This window comes from Andrographis paniculata, unplaced genomic scaffold (assembly GCF_009805555.1).
Source record: "Andrographis paniculata isolate CXL003 unplaced genomic scaffold, ASM980555v1 Contig182END, whole genome shotgun sequence".
Taxonomy (NCBI): Eukaryota; Viridiplantae; Streptophyta; class Magnoliopsida; order Lamiales; family Acanthaceae; genus Andrographis; species Andrographis paniculata.
In genome coordinates, this window is record NW_026137460.1 from 10,436 (window position 1) to 30,048 (window position 19,613).

General features: G+C 31.5%; 1 long non-coding RNA gene across 12 annotated transcripts; it reads right to left on the reverse strand.

Moving 5' to 3' along the window:
- Window positions 1-1,302: 1,302 nt before the first annotated feature.
- Window positions 1,303-8,172, reverse strand: LOC127265870 (uncharacterized). Of its 12 annotated transcripts, none has more exons than XR_007842052.1 (14): window positions 7,537-8,170; window positions 7,382-7,471; window positions 5,863-6,007; window positions 5,325-5,383; window positions 5,073-5,232; window positions 4,847-4,996; window positions 4,347-4,767; window positions 4,018-4,146; window positions 3,769-3,927; window positions 2,851-3,005; window positions 2,608-2,771; window positions 2,432-2,514; window positions 1,840-1,979; window positions 1,319-1,749 (listed from the first exon to the last, which is right to left on the reverse strand). It is a non-coding gene; the product is annotated as an uncharacterized LOC127265870 (long non-coding RNA). The 12 variants fall into 12 exon arrangements; XR_007842051.1 differs by having other exon boundaries at window positions 4,347-4,526; window positions 4,640-4,767; window positions 7,382-8,169; XR_007842056.1 differs by having other exon boundaries at window positions 1,303-1,749; window positions 3,816-3,927; window positions 7,382-8,172.
- Between the last annotated feature and the right edge of the window lie 11,441 nt (window positions 8,173-19,613).

The following is a 19,613-nucleotide window of genomic DNA, read 5'->3' on the forward strand; positions in this document are numbered from 1 at the left end:
CCTATAGCATGTTATAGATTATACTTACTTTGTGCTCTATATAGTTCTTATTGCAGTGCTTTTCGTATTTGTTGTAGAGTGTTCGAAATTAGTACATTTAGCGCTATTATTTTTTCATTGTTTTTCGTTTATATTATATAGCATGTTATAGTTTATACTTACTTTGTGCTCTAAATAGTTCTAATTGCAGTGCTTTTCGTATTTGTTGTAGAGTGTTCGAAATTAGTATATTTAGCGCTTTGTTTTTTTCAATGTTTTTCGTTTATATTATATAGCATGTTATAGAGTATACTTACTTTGTGCTCTATATAGTTCTAATTGCAGTGTTTTTCGTATTTGTTGTAGAGTATTCGAAATTAGTATATTTAGCGCTTTGTTTTTTTCAATGTTTTTCGTTTATATTATATAGCATGTTATTGATTATACTTACTTTGTGTTCTATATAGTTCTAATTGCAGTGCTTTTCGTATTTGTTGTACAGTGATCGAAATTAGTACGTTTAGCACTTTTGTTTTTTAATGTTTTTCGTTTATATCCTATAGCATTGTATAGATTATACTTACTTTGTGCTCTATATAGTTCTTATTGCAGTGCTTTTCGTATTTGTTGTAGAGTGTTCGAAATTAGTACATTTAGCGCTATTCTTTTTTCAATGTTTTTCGTTTATATTATATAGCATGTTATAGTTTATACTTACTTTGTGCTCTATATAGTTCTAATTGCAGTGCTTATCGTATTTGTTGTAGAATGTTCGAAATTAGTATATTTAGCGCTTTGTTTTTTTCAATGTTTTTCGTTTATATTATATAGCATGTTATAGAGTATACTTACTTTGTGCTCTATATAGTTCTAATTGCAGTGCTTTTCGTATTTGTTGTAGAGTGTTCGAAATTAGTATATTTAGCGCTTTGTTTTTTTCAATGTTTTTTGTTTATATTATATAGCATGTTAGAGATTATACTTACTTTGTGCTCTTTATAGTTCTAATTGCAGTGCTTTTCGTATCTGTTGTGGAGTGTTCGAAATTAGTATATTTAGCGTTTTGTTTTTTTCAATGTTTTTCCTTTATATTATATAGCATGTTATAGATTATACTTACTTTGTGCTCTATATTGTTCTAATTGCAGTGCTTTTCGTATTTGTTGTAGAGTGTTCGAAATTAGTATATTTAGCGTTTTTTTTTTTCAATGTTTTTCGTTTATATCCTATAGCATGTTATAGATTATACTTACTTCGTGCTCTATATAGTTCTAATTGCAGTGCTTTTTGTATTTGTTGTAGAGTGTTCGAAATTAGTACATTTAGCGCTATTATTTTTTCAATGTTTTTCATTTATATTATATAGCATGTTATAGGATACATTAATTCATAGTAAATACATTAAACCCAACATTAAGGCACATGGACACCATAGTTTTTTCTGGACAATCTCCATACCTAACAACAAAGTAAAGCAACCCATAAAACAAGCCTAGCAAGCACTACACATCAACATCCTGTTCCGTTAAAACGTGCTTAACAGTTCAAACACCAAACCTAACAATAAGCAAGTACGGATATCCATCAATCCATAACCACATCTTTCACCACACGAATTAAAACTCCAATGGTCTATGCATCCATTCCACATATAGTTCACACAGCCTCAACACAATCCATCCAAAAATGGGTACGACATACAATCCATAAGACAAACGGGGCAACTAACATGGGTGAATCGGTAGATACGCTTCAGGGGTTGCGCGTAAGCTGCAATTGCCAACACAAAGATTAGTTTAGGTCATATTTCTTATAAATTTTGGAAGGCAATACAAGAAAGGTATGAAAGTAGATCCGTACATCCTTGTAGTTCCACTCAGTAGGATCTTCACCAACGACATCGCGAAGGGTAGTCACCCCAGCAATGGTCGGCAAAATAAAGGGTGTGTCCGGGACTGAGGCGGATGTCACGAAGACCTTGACCAGTGGAAGTGTGACACCTACATCATCCACAAGTACAATTTTTGAGTATATTGAGCCGTATATATCAATAGACGTTCAAACTGTATGTATAACATGCCATAACACAGACATTAGTAGTGTAAAGCTTTGCAACTAGAAAAATACGACTATGTATATTCAGACATGTCGTACAATACATGGTATTATATCCATGAATTAGGAACCAAAGCACATTATATCCTAATTTCCTATGTGATTGCATCTCAATCTATAAACCAATCATCCTCTAATAAACAAATGTAAACCAGCAATATCATGTACAATATCAAATAAAAAAGAAATTTTGAAGTTCTATATCCATATGGCAACCCCCAAATGGGAGGGCTCCATGTATGTGTCGTAGTACTATGTCTCAATGAGATTAACTACCATTTATGCACTACATGATAAATTCCGAACTGCAAAAAATACACGTAATAGTCAGAGATACCTGGAACTCGGCCTCTGGGTCCTCAACTAATGTCAGAAGCTGAGAAAGGCATATTTTAGTGTATAGCCATGTCCCATGCATCCCTGCAAATCACAAGGATATAAGACAGATAAATACCAATTTATGAAGAACACATGTCTTAGATGTACATTTGACAGACAAGCACAAATATTTACCATATATGGTGCTGATGGGTTGGTGGTAACATTGGATGTGAAAATGGCAAACAATTTGCAGACCGCATTATCCTTTCAGCAAGCAAAAAATTTCGAAACAGGCTGGCAACCAAAAGATTTTGCCTGAACAATCTCTTGAATAAATATGTAGCATTCAAAGTCTCCTTCAATTAGATTAAGAACAAAATATGATAGCTAAGATTAGAATAAAACATAGACCAAATGACATTAGGTGTTTGTTACCATGAGGAAGTACATTCCATTTAATAGTATCAGTCACAGCTGTGAATATCCAGTTCAACTCCCCAAGAAGGGTCTTCCTGTTAGTTTGGCGGCCAGGAATTCTATCAATCAGAGAATAATCAATTGATTCATGAAGAAGTGACTGAGAACAGGACCTGAAATAAAATGAACCACATAATTATTAGCAATAACTTTTAAGAGGGGAATGGAACAAGATGGCAAAACCGAAAAAATAAAAAACAAAGATAATTGCCAACCAAGTCAAGCATAACATTCATTCCGAACAAAAACCTTTAGTTGCATTCACAAGATATATGACAAAAAAGGAAGAAATCATACATTCAAAAGAGATAAAATTCATGAAGCAGCACACAACCCATCACATGAGAAACCTCTGATAGTGAGAGCCAGCAATTGGGTTGAAACCGTATAGGAAATAGAAAAGATACAAAACAAACAAAAATAAACTAGCTGAACAGGCAATTGGTCTTCAAAACGCATGATCAAAAAATATCTCATCAAGCGAAGACTATTACATATCAGAAAAATAACACGTTTAGATATTAAGGATTCAGACTCCTACTAAAGGCTTGTAGCCTAGTTTGTTTCAATGACCAATAACTATTTATAAAATAAAATAAAAAAAATCCACGTAGGATTATATCAACAAGTGATTTCATTCTTTTTAAATCATTCAATTTAATATAGCTCTTAGAGAATATGTTGTGCAATTGCATCCTGTTCGAGCCACCTACAGGACATTCTGAGAGATAGAGAAGAGATAGACTATTCTTCGTTTCACCAATACAAACAACAGACACTAACCAACTGGTGATAGCTACATAATAATGGAACATAAACCAAAAACATGATGTAAACGGCAATTCAAATTAGGAATAAAATTGAGTTGTGGATCACCATCTTAGTGCCATTTTTATGGGTGTTGTAAGGCAGGAAGTAAATACATCAGCAGGAAACTCAGCACTTTGTGGTAGCGTCTCATGAGCTTCACAGGCTGCTAGCAAAATACAGTCCCTCATGGAAGATCCAGAACTTTGAGGTACTATTTTCCTGGAGCTGTGTTGTTAAAATATAGAGAACAAAGAAAAAAAAGGTTAAAACCGACTCACTAGCTCGACTGAAGCTTTCTTGGTAGGAAAACTGTACCTCAATGAAGGCATTCACAATAAATCCAGCAACAGAGCAATCAAAAACATATATTGAGGGGGTCTTCAACCAGGAATCGAGATCAATGATTTGTAGCGGGATGTACTGTGTATAGCTCTACAGAAACAGCTAAATTACAAAATAAAATCATGGGTAATTCAAAAGTGGGGGAAGGTAGTAATCAATGCAAGGGCGAATTTGAAGAAAAAAAATTAACAGTAATAGCTATACCGAACAAAAACAGAGAGAATAATTTGTTTCTGAATTAACACTACATGCAATGTTGATCTCGAAACTCAGAGCAAACAAACAAAAGTAGAAATGTGAACCTTTTCAATAAGATCAAGAACATCTTGGTTATCTACAAATTCTATGTAGCTCCAGTCAATCACCTCTCTTTCGTACTCCTCCTGCTCCATCTTGAAGACATGTCGTTAATGCAGCAGTAGGATCAAGACTTCTCTTAATAACTTCTTCAGGAGTGACCATCACACGCTTCAGTATTGCATCTTCCAGTGCAACAGGATTACACGTAGTAATAAAATAAAATATAATATAATAAAATCCAGAAATAGTAAAGCTTTAAGAAATACTGATGGCTTGAAATGGGCTTCAATCATACATAAGAAGCTCTGCAACTGTCTTAAGATGGAATTTCGATTCGTCATCCTTTATAACTGACGAATCAATTTCCTGCCCCTTAGAAAAGTCAACATTACGAAGATGGAGAATAGTTGCCACAATTGCATCCTGAAGGGTGAGAGAACCTTAAGCACCTGAGGATAGAGTGCTACATTATATCAAGAAGACACGAGCATTAAGATTTTACCTTGTCCTTTTGACTTATTCCGACAACATCCATTGCCCTCCTGGTAGCCAAATACTCATGAGCATCATTCACACCAGCAAGTTCAATACAATTAGATTGATTGAGATAATGGAATGTCTTCAGAGGCCCTAGCTTGTACTTGTCAATATCCTGATCACAAGTAAAATGGCTGTGAGGATATCAAACTGAAATCTGTGACAGAGAATTTTAGTGTAATAGTAATTACCTCATTTGGAGCAGCACAAAGAAGATAGAAACAGTGATAATTGCGTTCAGGATCTGAAATTTGGCACACTCGAGATCTTTCAATAAGATAAGTTCTTATGGCTGCTCCAGATATTCGTCCATGTTTATCAAACTGAATTTCCACAAATTTACCAAAGCGACTGCATAATCACAAGCCATTCTGGATTACTAGCTGTAATGTCATTGTTTTCAATACCATCAGTCTGATTTAAACAAGTTGAGAAACTTTCACCTTAAATTGTTATTTCATACAGTTTTTGCATTACCAAATGATTCCAGTACCGGATTGGACTGCATTAAACCACTCATTATGTTTCAAATATACCAGAGATAAAAGGACTAATAGACACAAAAATCATGTCAGTTAAATAAGCCATACTAAGGTTTAAGAAGATTTATTTAAATAACCATAAAGGGTTTTTCTGAGAACCAATCCCTTGTGGTTCCTAATTATTAGATATCATATTTCAATAAAGGCAAGTAGCCGTTACGAAACAAACAGATATTTCCTGGTCTACAAAAACTACCAAATAAAGTCATTCAGCTAGTAATAAAGTGAAAATTCTTAAGACCGTCCAACCTTAGTGGAGTTTGTGTACATATGAGGAAAACAAATATTTCTAATTATCTTAAAATGCTCATTAGCTTCAGCAAGACAACAATCAGCCAATTGTTCCATACATAAATCAGAAAGTTCCAATAGTATACTCAACATTATCATAGAAGTGAAAAACTTAAGCACAAATTATAAGTTAAAGCATATACGTTACCTCAAGAACTTGTTATTCTACTGTCCGCCCTTCAGTTTTTTTACGACCTCCCAAATAGGTAAGATACCGCATAAGCATCTTAGTAGTTTCTGTTTTACCAGCACCACTTTCTCCACTTACCAATATGGAGTTATCCCTCATTGATCTGACACATTCAAAGAGAAACTAAAATTTGTTAATAAATAATGAGCAGTGGCAAGGACCTGCTCACACTATGAACACTCATAACATAAAATAAATTCATTGAAACTTACCTAGAAACACAACAAGTAAATAATAACATTAAAGATTAAAAAGCCAAGGGGTTTGTTTAATCTATGGCAACAAGAAAAAAGAGGGAACTAATACAACCAAACAATGTAATTGGTTTTTCACAACATAACTACCCGCCTAGGTAGCAAGCTGTCAAGAGGGAGTTGCAGCTGAAGGAATGAATGAGTATATGTTCCCCCACTGCAACCTCATCCTCATCCTCCTTCTCATTATGATACATACATACATACATACATATTGAGCACAGAGGCGAGCTCAGCTATCCAGCAGCTAAGCTAGCTAGCAGGGATCTGGCTAGCTGAGTAGTAGTAGTAGTAATCTCATCTCATTCTTAACAAGAAGTAATCTCATCTCATTCTTAACAACAATTTGAACACTTTCAAGGATTATAAGGCCCAATCAACTATCCATTTCCACATTATCAAAAGTTTAATTCAAATTTGCATCTTCAACCCTATTCAGCCAAGAAAAGTTTTCAACAGATTATTGGCCATAGGCTGAAAAAATATGGTTGAAGACCGGCATCCATAAAAACCAGTGCTTTACAGTATGCTATCATAAACGTCGGCAATGACTAGAGCAAACTATCTTCCTACAGTCTCAATACCCCAAACCTAAAAACAAGAAGAAGAATACCACACAATATGCTAATAAACTGCGGCAATGACTAAGGAATAAGAGCAAATTATCGTATACCAAATAGGAAGCCATAATAATAAGAAGAAAGATTATCCTTGTGACCAAATAGGAGTGGCATGCTTAATCCCCGTGTGATCAAACAACAAATCACAGAGATTCAACAAGTTCCCATCTTGTAAAGTTGATTTGTATTTCTTCTCCAGTGAAATCACAGAACCTTTCTCTTTTCTTGAGAAACAAATATATAGCTTTCATTAAACACATCAAGAGGATGTAAAATAAGAGTTGTGCACATGTAGTAGCTATATACAAGAAAAGACTCCTAAGCATGATAAGAATTCTCTTGCTTCTGAAACCGAATATAAGGGCCCCCAGCAATATTCCTATGGTATAGAATTGTACAGCCCTAAGGTCCATCTTTCTATAAGATTATCATCACCACATTCTATCCCCTAAAAAACTTGTCCAAGAAAACAGCCTGTTGCATACTCCAAAAGTTTTCCAAAAGTTTCAAATATTAATTGATTCGAAATGGTTAGGGCAGATAAACTCAAACATTAACAAGAACAGCCAATGCAGCAAAGCAGTTATGGAGAAGCGATTAAACCTTAGAAAGGCTGGAGACAACTTGCAGCAGAGAAGCCTTGGCAAAGAAATTAGGATTGTTCAAATACTTGCAGACCCTAGGGCAAAGCTTCTGAAACGTTGCCGGAGGCAGATCAGTAGCACATTCCACCATCTTAGCCATACACATAAACGCACCTGCTTGGGCGGTTTTGTTGTTCTCATTCATCGCCTCAAAAAGGGGGCTTAACAAAGAGCGAAACAGCGCCATCTCCGGCGCCACCGCCGCACTTCAAGTACAGCCTCGCCAGGGAGCCAATGGTGTCGCGACACGCGTCCCTAACCTGGGAATCGGAATCCTTGAGCCTCCTGACAATGTGGGAAATAATTTTAGTGAGGTGAGTGGCGGCAGGATCGGTGTGGGCGGCTCAGAGAGCGGCGAGCAGGTGGAGGCTCTCCTTCTTCACGGCGGGCTTGGGGTCATTGACGGCGTCGCAGAGGCAATTCAAGCATTGAGATGCCGTCATTTGAGATGGAATGGATTGTCTTCTCGAGGTCCTCCACAGCGATCTGATGCGTGTCGCGGTCGGCGAGCTTGGAGAGGGAATTGAGGATTCGCTGCTTCAATTCGACCATTGCCAGATGGGACGAGAGAGACGAGGCTGTAGAAGACGAAGATCTCGAAGGGGTTGTTTGGCATTCATGAACTTTGCATCACGATCTGAGACAATAGACCTTGGCAATCCATGAAGGCGTACTATCTCCTTTGAAAAATAGTTTGGCGATGTGATGGGCATCATTTGTCTTTGCACAGAGAATGAAATGCGCCATCTTGGAAAACCTGTCAACCACAACGAAAATAGAATCTTTAGCACTTGCGGTCTTAGGTAAACCCAATACAAAATCCATACTAATATCAATCCAAGGTCCCTCAGGGGGTGGAAGAGGCCTGTAGAGTCCATGTGGCTTAAGTGTTGACTTGGCTTTAAGGCACGTCACGCATCGTGAAATATAATCTGCAACTTGCTTGCGCATTCCAGGCCAATAAAATTTCTCTCCAAGAGCTTCCATTGTAGCATTCTTCCCAAAGTGGCCCATCATGTCACCACCGTGAACTTCTTGTATTAGTAACTCCCGAATGGAGCATTTTGGGATACCAAGTCGATTATCATAGTACAAAAATCCCTCATGTCTGCAATACTTATCATGCCCATGACATTCACACAAAGCATACACATCTTTGAAATCCTCATCAGTGTGGTATAATTCTTTAACATGCTCAAATCCTAATAAATGCGTGGATGCGTATGAAATTGAAGCATACCTACGTGAGAGTGCATCTGCGACAATATTATCCTTACCCTTTTTGTACTTGATGGTGTATGGAAATGACTCAATAAAAGATACCCATCGTGCGTGCCTTCGATTCAGCTTTTGTTGCCCCCTCAAGTGCTTCAAGGTCTCATGATCGGTGTGTATCACAAACTCTCGTGGCATCAAATAATGTTGCCATGTCTTCAAAGCACGTACCACCGCATATAACTCCTTGTCATATGTAGAGTAATTCAAGGCAGCCCCTCCAAATTTCTCACTATGATAGGCTATGGGTCGACCTTCTTGAAGCAAAACTACACCCATGCCTTTGCCCGAAGCGTCACACTTAAGCTCAAAGGTCTTCTAAAAATTTGATAGCACAAGTACTGGTGCTTGAGTAAGCTTTGCCTTCAATGTCTCAAAACATTGAAAAAACAAAAGCGCTAAACTTACTAATTTTGAACACTCTACAATAAATATGAAAAGCACTTTAATTAGAACTATAGAGAGCACAAAGTAAGTATAATCTATAACATGCTATATAATAATATAAAGGAAAAACATTGAAAGAACAAAAGTGCTAAATATACTAATTTCGAACACTCTACAACAAATATAAAAAGCACTATAATTAGAACTATGGAGCACAAAATAAGTATAATTTCTAACATGCTATATAATATAAGGGAAAAACATTGAAAAAACAAAAGCGATAAATATACTAATTTTGAACACTCTACAACAAATACGAAAAGCGTTGTAATTAGAACTATAGAGCACAAAGTAAGTATAATCTATAACATGCTATATAATATAAAGGAAAAACATTGAAAGAACAAAAGCGCTAAATATACTAATTTCGAACACTCTACAACAAATACGAAAATCACTATAATTAGAACTATGGAGCACAATGTAAGTATAATCTATTACATGCTATATAATAATATAAAGGAAAAATATTGAAAAAACAAAAACGCTAAACATACGAATTTCGAGCACTCCACAACAAATACGAAAAGCACTGTAATTAGAACTATAGAGCACAAAGTAAGGATAATCTAAAACATGTTATATAATATAAAGGAAAAACATTCAAAAAACAAAAGCGCTAATTTCGAACACTCTACAACAAATACGAAAAGCACTGTAATAAGAGCTATAGAGCACAAAGTAAGTATAATCTCTAACATGCTATATAATATAAAGGAAAAACAATGAAAAAACAGAAGCGCTAAATATACTAATTTCGAACAATCTACAACAAATACGAAAAGCACTGTAATTAGACCTATGGAGCACAAAGTAAGTATAATCTATAACATGCTACATAATATAAAGGAAATACATTGAAAAAACAAAAGCGTTAAATATACTAATTTCGAACACTCTACAACAAATACGAAAATCACTGTAATTAGAACTATAAAGCACAAAGTAAGTATAATCTCTAACATGCTATATAATATAAAGGAAAAACATTGAAAAAAAAGCACTAAATATACTAATTTCGAACACTCTACAACAAATACGAAAAGCGCTGTAATTAAAACTATAGAGCACAAAGTAAATATAATCTGTAACATGCTACATAATATAAAGGAAATACATTGAAAAAACAAAAGCGCTAAATACACTAATTTCAAACACTCTACAACAAATACGAAAATCACTGTAATTAGAACTATAAAGCACAAAGTAAGTATAATCTCTAACATGCTATATAATGTAAAGGAAAAACAATGAAAGAACAAAAGCGCTAAATATACTAATTTCGAACACTCTATAACAAATACGAAAAGCGCTGTAATTAAAATTAAAGAGCACAAAGTAAATATAATCTCTAACATGCTATACAATATAAAGGAAAAACATTGAAAAAACAAAAGCGCTAAACTTACTAATTTCGAACACTGTACAATAAATATGAAAAGCACTTTAATTAGAACTATAGAGAGCAAGAAGTAAGTATAATCTATAACATGCTATATAATACTATAAAGGAAAAACATTAAAAAAACAAAAGTGCTAAATATATTAACTTCGAACACTCTACAACAAATACAAAAAGCACTGTAATTAGAACAATGGAGCACAAAGTAAGTATAATTTCTAACATGCTATATAATATAAGGGAAAAACATTGAAAAAACAGAAGTGCTAATTATACTAATTTCGAACAATCTACAACAATTACGAAAAGCACTGTAATTAGAACTATAGAGCACAAAGTAAGTATAATCTATAACATGCTACATAATATCAAGGAAAAACAGTGAAAAAACAAAACCGCTAAATATACTAATTTCGAACACTCTACAACAAATACGAAAATCACTGTATTTAGAACTATAAAGCACAAAGTAAGTATTATCTCTAACATGCTATATAATATAAAGGAAAAACATTGAAAAAACAAAAGCGCTAAATATACTAATTTCGAACACTCTACAACAAATACGAAAATCACTGTAATTAGAACTATAGAGAACAAAGTAAGTATAATCTATAACATGCTATATAATATAAAGGAAAAACATTGAAAAAACAAAAGCGCTAATTTCGAACACTCTACAACAAATACGAAAAACACTGTAATCAGAGCTATAGAGCACAAAGTAAGTATAATCTCTAACATGCTATATAATATAAAGGAAAAACAATGAAAAAACAGAAGCGCTAAATATACTAATTTCGAACAATCTACAACAATTACGAAAAGCACTGTAATTAGAACTATAGAGCACAAAGTAAGTATAATCTATAACATGCTACATAATATAAAGGAAAAACAGTGAAAAAACAAAAGCGCTAAATATACTAATTTCGAACACTCTACAACAAATACGAAAATCACTGTATTTAGAACTATAAAGCACAAAGTAAGTATAATCTCTAACATGCTATATAATATAAAGGAAAAACATTGAAAAAACAAAAGCGCTAAATATACTAATTTCGAACACTCTACAAGAAATACGAAAAGCGCTGTAATTAAAACTAAAGAGCACAAAGTAAATATAATCTCTAACATGCTATATAATATAAAGGAAAAACATTGAAAAAAAAAAGCGCTAAACTTACTAATTTCGAACACTCTACAATAAATATGAAAAGCAGTTTAATTAGAACTATAGAGAGCACAAAGTAAGTATAATCTATAACATGCTATATAATAATATAAAGGGGAAACATGGAAAAAACAAAAGTGGTAAATATACTAGTTTCGAACACTCTACAACAAATACAAAAAGCACTGTAATTAGAACTATGGAGCACAAAGTAAGTATAATTTCTAACATGCTATATAATATAAGAGAAAAACATTGAAAAAACAAAAGCGCTAAATATACTAATTTCGAACACTCTACAACAAATACGAAAAGCGCTGTAATTAGAACTATCGAGCACAAAGTAAGTATAATTTATAACATGCTATATAATTAAAGGAAAAACATTGAAAAAACAAAAGCGCTAAATATACTAATTTCGAACACTCTACAACAAATACGAAAAGTGCTGTAATTAGAACTATCGAGCACAAAGTAAGTATAATTTATAACATGCTATGTAATATAAAGGAAAAACATTGAAAAAACAAAAGCGCTAAATATACTAATTTCGAACACTCTACAAGAAATACGAAAATCACTGTAATTAGAACTATAGAGCACAAAGTAAGTATAATCTAAAACATGTTATATAATATAAAGGAAAAACATTCAAAAAACAAAAGCCCTAATTTCGAACACTCTACAACAAATACGAAAAGCACTGTAATAAGAGCTATAGAGCACAAAGTAAGTATAATCTCTAACATGCTATATAATATAAAGGAAAAACAATGAAAAAACAAAAGCGCTAAATATACTAATTTCGAACAATCTACAACAAATACGAAAAGCACTGTAATTAGACCTATAGAGCACAAAGTAAGTATAATCTATAACATGCTACATAATATAAAGGAAATACATTGAAAAAACAAAAGCGCTAAATATACTAATTTCGAACACTCTACAACAAATACGAAAAGCGCTGTAATTAAAACTATAGAGCACAAAGTAAATATAATCTGTAACATGCTACATAATATAAAGGAAATACATTGAAAAAACAAAAGCGCTAAACTTACTAATTTCGAACACTCTACAATAAATACGAAAAGCACTTTCATTAGAACTATAGAGAGCAAGAAGTAAGTATAATCTATAACATGCTATATAATACTATAAAGGAAAAACATTAAAAAAACAAAAGCGCTAAATATATTAATTTCGAACACTCTACAACAAATACAAAAAGCACTGTAATTAGAATAATGGAGCACAAAGAAAGTATAATTTCTAACATGCTATATAATATAAGGGAAAAACATTGAAAAAACAGAAGCGCTAATTATACTAATTTCGAACACTCTACAACAATTACGAAAAGCACTGTAATTAGAACTATAGAGCACAAAGTAAGTATAATCTATAACATGCTACATAATATAAAGGAAAACATTGAAAAAACAAAAGCGCTAAATATGCTAATTTCGAACACTCTACAACAAATACGAAAATCACTGTAATTAGAACTATAAAGCACAAAGTAAGTATAATCTATAACATGCTATATAATATAAAGGAAAAACATTAAAAAAACAAAAGCGCTAAATATACTAATTTCGAACACTCTACAACAAATACGAAAATCACTGTAATTAGACCTATAGAGCACAAAGTAAGTATAATCTATAACATGCTACATAATATAAAGGAAAAACATTGAAAAAACAAAAGCGCTAAATATACTAATTTCGAACACTCTACAACAAATACGAAAATCACTGTAATTAGAACTATAGAGCACAAAGTAAGTATAATCTCTAACATGCTATATAATATAAAGGAAAAACATTGAAAAAACAAAAGCGCTAAATATACTAATTTCGAACACTCTACAACAAATACGAAAAGCGCTGTAATTAAAACTAAAGAGCACAAAGTAAATATAATCTATAACATGCTATATAAATAAAGGAAAAACATTGAAAAAACAAAAGCGCTAAACTTACTAATTTCGAACACTCTACAATAAATACGAAAAGCACTTTAATTAGAACTATAGAGAGCACAAAGTAAGTATAATCTATAACATGCTATATAATAATAAAAGGAAAAACATTGAAAAAACAAAAGCGCTAAATATACTAATTTCGAACACTCTACAACAAATACGAAAAGCACTGCAATTAGAACTATAGAGCACAAAGTAAGTATAATCTATAACATTATATATAAAAGGAAAACATTGAAAAAACAAAAGCGCTAAATATACTAATTTCGAACACTCTACAACAAATACGAAAAGCACTGCAATTAGAACTATAGAGCACAAAGTAAGTATAATCTATAACATGCTATATATATAAAGGAAAAACATTGAAAACAAAAGCGCTAATATACTAATTTCGAACACTCTACAACAAATACGAAAAGCACTGCAATTAAAACTATAGAGCACAAAGTAAGTATAATCTATAACATGCTATATAATATAAAGGAAAAACATTGAAAAAACAAAAGCGCTAAATGTACTAATTTCGAACACTCTACAAAAATACGAAAAGCACTTAATTAGAACTATAGAGAGCAAAAGTAAGTATAATCTATAACATGCTATATAATATAAAGGAAAAACATTGAAAAAACAAAGCGCTAAATATACTAATTTCGAACACTCTACAACAAATACGAAAAGCACTGCAATTAGAACTATAGAGCACAAAGTAAGTATAATCTATAACATGCTATATAATATAAAGGAAAAACATTGAAAAAACAAAGCGCTAATTATACTAATTTCGAACACTCTACAACAAATACGAAAAGCACTGCAATTAGAACTATAGAGCACAAAGTAAGTATAATCTATAACATGCTATATAATATAAAGAAAACATTGAAAAAACAAAAGCGCTAAATATACTAATTTCGAACACTCTACAACAATACGAAAAGCACTGCATTTAGAACTATAGAGCACAAAGTAAGTATAATCTATAACATGCTATATAATATATAAAGGAAAAACATTAAAAAACAAAAGCGCTAAATATACTAATTTCGAACACTCTACAACAAATACGAAAAGCACTGTAATTAGAACTATAGAGCACAAAGTAAGTATAATCTATAACATGCTATATAATATAAAGGAAAAACATTGAAAAAACAAAAGCGCTAATATACTAATTTCGAACACTCTACAACAAATACGAAAACACTGCAATTAGAACTATAAGCACAAGTAAGTATAATCTATAACATGCTATATAATATAAAGGAAAAACATTGAAAAAAACAAAAGCGCTAAATATACTAATTTCGAACACTCTACAACAAATACGAAAAGCACTGCAATTAAAACTATAGAGCACAAAGTAAGTATAATCTATAACATGCTATATAATATAAAGGAAAAACATTGAAAAAACAAAAGCGCTAAATACTAATAACGAACACTCTACAACAAATACGAAAAGCACTGCAATTAGAACTATAGAGAGCACAAAGTAAGTATAATCTATAACATGCTATATAATAATAAAGGAAAAACATTGAAAAACAAAAGCGCTAAATATACTAATTTCGAACACTCTACAACAAATACGAAAAGCACTGCAATTAGAACTATAGAGCACAAAGTAAGTATAATCTATAACATGCTAATATAAAGAAAAACATTGAAAAAACAAAAGCGCTAAAACTAATTTCGAACACTCTACAACAATACGAAAAGCACTGCAATTAGAACTATAGAGCACAAAGTAAGTATAATCTATAACATGCTATATAATATAAAGGAAAAAATTGAAAAAAAAAGCGCTAAATATACTAATTTCGAACACTCTACAAAAATACGAAAAGCACTGCAATTAGAACTATAGAGCACAAAGTAAGTATAATCTATAACATGCTATATATAATATAAGGAAAAACATTGAAAAAACAAAAGCGCTAAATATACTAATTTCGAACACTCTACAACAATACGAAAAGCACTGCAATTAGAACTATAGAGCACAAAGTAAGTATAATCTATAACATGCTATATATATAAAGAAAAACATTGAAAAACAAAAAGCGCTAAATATACTAATTTCGAACACTCTACAACAAATACGAAAAGCACTGCAATTAGAACTATAGAGCACAAAGTAAGTATAATCTATAACATGCTATATAATAATATAAAGGAAAAACATTGAAAAAACAAAAGCGCTAAATACTAATTTCGAACACTCTACAACAAATACGAAAAGCACTGCAATTAGAACTATAGAGCACAAAGTAAGTATAATCTATAACATGCTATATAATATAAAGGAAAACATTGAAAAAACAAAAGCGCTAATTTCGAACACTCTACAACAAATACGAAAGCACTGCAATTAGAACTATAGAGCACAAAGTAAGTATAATCTATAACATGCTATATAATATAAAGAAAAACATTGAAAAAACAAAAGCGCTAAATATACTAATTTCGAACACTCTACAACAAATACGAAAAGCACTGTTTAGAACTATAGAGCACAAAGTAAGTATAATCTATAACATGCTATATAATATAAAGGAAAAACATTGAAAAAAAAAGCGCTAAATATACTAATTTCGAACACTCTACAACAAATACGAAAAGCACTGCAATTAGAACTATATAGCACAAAGTAAGTATAATCTATAACATGCTATATAATATAAAGGAAAAACATTGAAAAAAAAAGCAGCGCTAATATACTAATTTCGAACACTCTACAACAAATACGAAAAGCACTGTAATTAGAACTATAGAGCACAAGTAAGTATAATCTATAACATGCTATATAATATAAAGGAAAAACATTGAAAAAACAAAGCGCTAAATATACTAATTTCGAACACTCTACAACAAATACGAAAAGCACTGCAATTAGAACTATAGAGCACAAAGTAAGTATAATCTATAACATGCTATAATATATAAAGGAAAAACATTGAAAAACAAAGCGCTAAATATACTAATTTCGAACACTCTAAAAAATACGAAAAGCACTGCAATTAGAACTATAGAGCACAAAGTAAGTATAATTATAACATGCTATATAATATAAAGAAAAACATTGAAAAACAAAAGCGCTAAATATACTAATTTCGAACACTCTACAACAAATACGAAAAGCACTGCAATTAGAACTATAGAGCACAAAGTAAGTATAATCTATAACATGCTATATAATATAAAGGAAAACATTGAAAAAAACAAAGCGCTAAATATACTAATTTCGAACACTCTACAACAAATACGAAAAGCACTGCAATTAGAACTATAGAGCACAAAGTAAGTATAATCTATAACATGCTATATAATATAAAGGAAAAACATTGAAAAACAAAAGCGCTAATTTCGAACACTCTACAACAAATACGAAAAGCACTGCAATTAGAACTATAGAGCACAAAGTAAGTATAATCTATAACATGCTATATAATATAAAGGAAAAACATTGAAAAACAAAAGCGCTAAATATACTAATTTCGAACACTCTACAACAAATACGAAAAGCACTGCAATTAGAACTATAGAGCACAAAGTAAGTATAATCTATAACATGCTATATAATATAAGGAAAAACATTGAAAAAACAAAGCGCTAAATATACTAATTTCGAACACTCTACAACAAATACGAAAAGCACTGCAATTAGAACTATAGAGCACAAAGTAAGTATAATCTATAACATGCTATAATATAAAGGAAAAACATTGAAAAACAAAAAACGCTAAATATACTAATTTCGAACACTCTACAACAAATACGAAAACACAGCAATTAGAACTATAGAGCACAAAGTAAGTATAATCTATAACATGCTATATATATAAAGGAAAAACATTGAAAAAACAAAAGCGCTAAATTTACTAATTTCGAACACTCTACAACAAATACGAAAAGCACTGCATTAGAACTATAGAGAGCACAAAGTAAGTATAATCTATAACATGCTATATAATATAAAGGAAAAACATTGAAAAAAAAAAGCGCTAATTTCGAACACTCTACAACAAATACGAAAAGCACTGCAATTAGAACTATAGAGCACAAAGTAAGTATAATCTATAACATGCTATATAATATACGAAAAACATTGAAAAAACAAAAGCGCTAAATATACTAATTTCGAACACTCTACAACAAATACGAAAAGCACTGCAATTAGAACTATAGAGCACAAAGTAAGTATAATCTATAACATGCTATATAATATAAAGGAAAAACATTGAAAAACAGAAGCGCTAAATATACTATTTCGAACACTCTACAACAAATACGAAAAGCACTGCAATTAGAACTATAGAGCACAAAGTAAGTATAATCTATAACATGCTATATAATATAAAGGAAAAACATTGAAAAAACAAAAGCGCTAATATACTAATTTCGAACACTCTACAACAAATACGAAAAGCACTGCAATTAGACTATAGAGCACAAAGTAAGTATAATCTATAACATGCTATATAATATAAAGGAAAACATTGAAAAAACAAACGCTAAAATGTACTAATTTCGAACACTCTACAAAAATACGAAAAGCACTGCAATTAGAACTATAGAGCACAAAGTAAGTATAATCTATAACATGCTATATAATATAAAGGAAAAACATTGAAAAAAAAAAGCGCTAAATATACTAATTTCGAACACTCTACAACAAATACGAAAAGCACTGCAATTAGAACTATAGAGCACAAGTAAGTATAATCTATAACATGCTATATAATATAAAGGAAAACATTGAAAAAACAAAGCGCTAAATATACTAATTTCGAACACTCTACAACAAATACGAAACACTTAATAATTAGACTATAGAGAGCACAAAGTAAGTATAATCTATAACATGCTATATAATATAAAGGAAAACATTGAAAAAACAAAAGCGCTAAATGACAATAACACTCTACAACAAATACGAAAAGCACTGCAATTAGAGCTATAGAGCACAAAGTAAGTATAATCTATAACATGCTATATAATATAAGGAAAACATTGAAAAAAAAAGCGCTAAATATACTAATTTCGAACACTCTACAAAAATACGAAAAGCACTTAATTAAACTATAGAGCACAAAGTAAGTATAATCTATAACATGCTATATAATATAAAGGAAAAACATTGAAAAAACAAAAGCGCTAAATGTACTAATTTCGAACACTCTACAACAAATACGAAAAGCACTGCAATTAGAACTATAGAGCACAAAGTAAGTATAATCTATAACATGCTATATAATATAAAGGAAAACATTGAAAACAAAAGCGCTAATTTCGAACACTCTACAAAAATACGAAAACACTGCAATTAGAACTATAGAGCACAAAGTAAGTATAATCTATAACATGCTATATAATATAAAGGAAAAAACATTGAAAAAACAAAAGCGCTAAATGTACTAATTTCGAACACTCTACAACAAATACGAAAAGCACTGCAATTAGAACTATAGAGCACAAAGTAAGTATAATCTATAACATGCTATATAATATAAAGGAAAAACATTGAAAAAACAAAAGCGCTAAATATACTAATTTCGAACACTCTACAACAAATACGAAAAGCACTGCAATTAGAACTATAGAGCACAAAGTAAGTATAATCTATAACATGCTATATAATATAAAGGAAAACATTGAAAAACAAAAGCGCTAATTTCGAACACTCTACTACAACAAATACGAAAAGCACTGCAATTAGAACTATAGAGCACAAAGTAAGTATAATCTATAACATGCTATATATATAAAGAAACAATGAAAAAAACAAAGCGCTAAATATACTAATTTCGAACACTCTACAACAAATACGAAAAGCATGTAATTAGAACTATAGAGCACAAAGTAAGTATAATCTATAACATGCTATATAA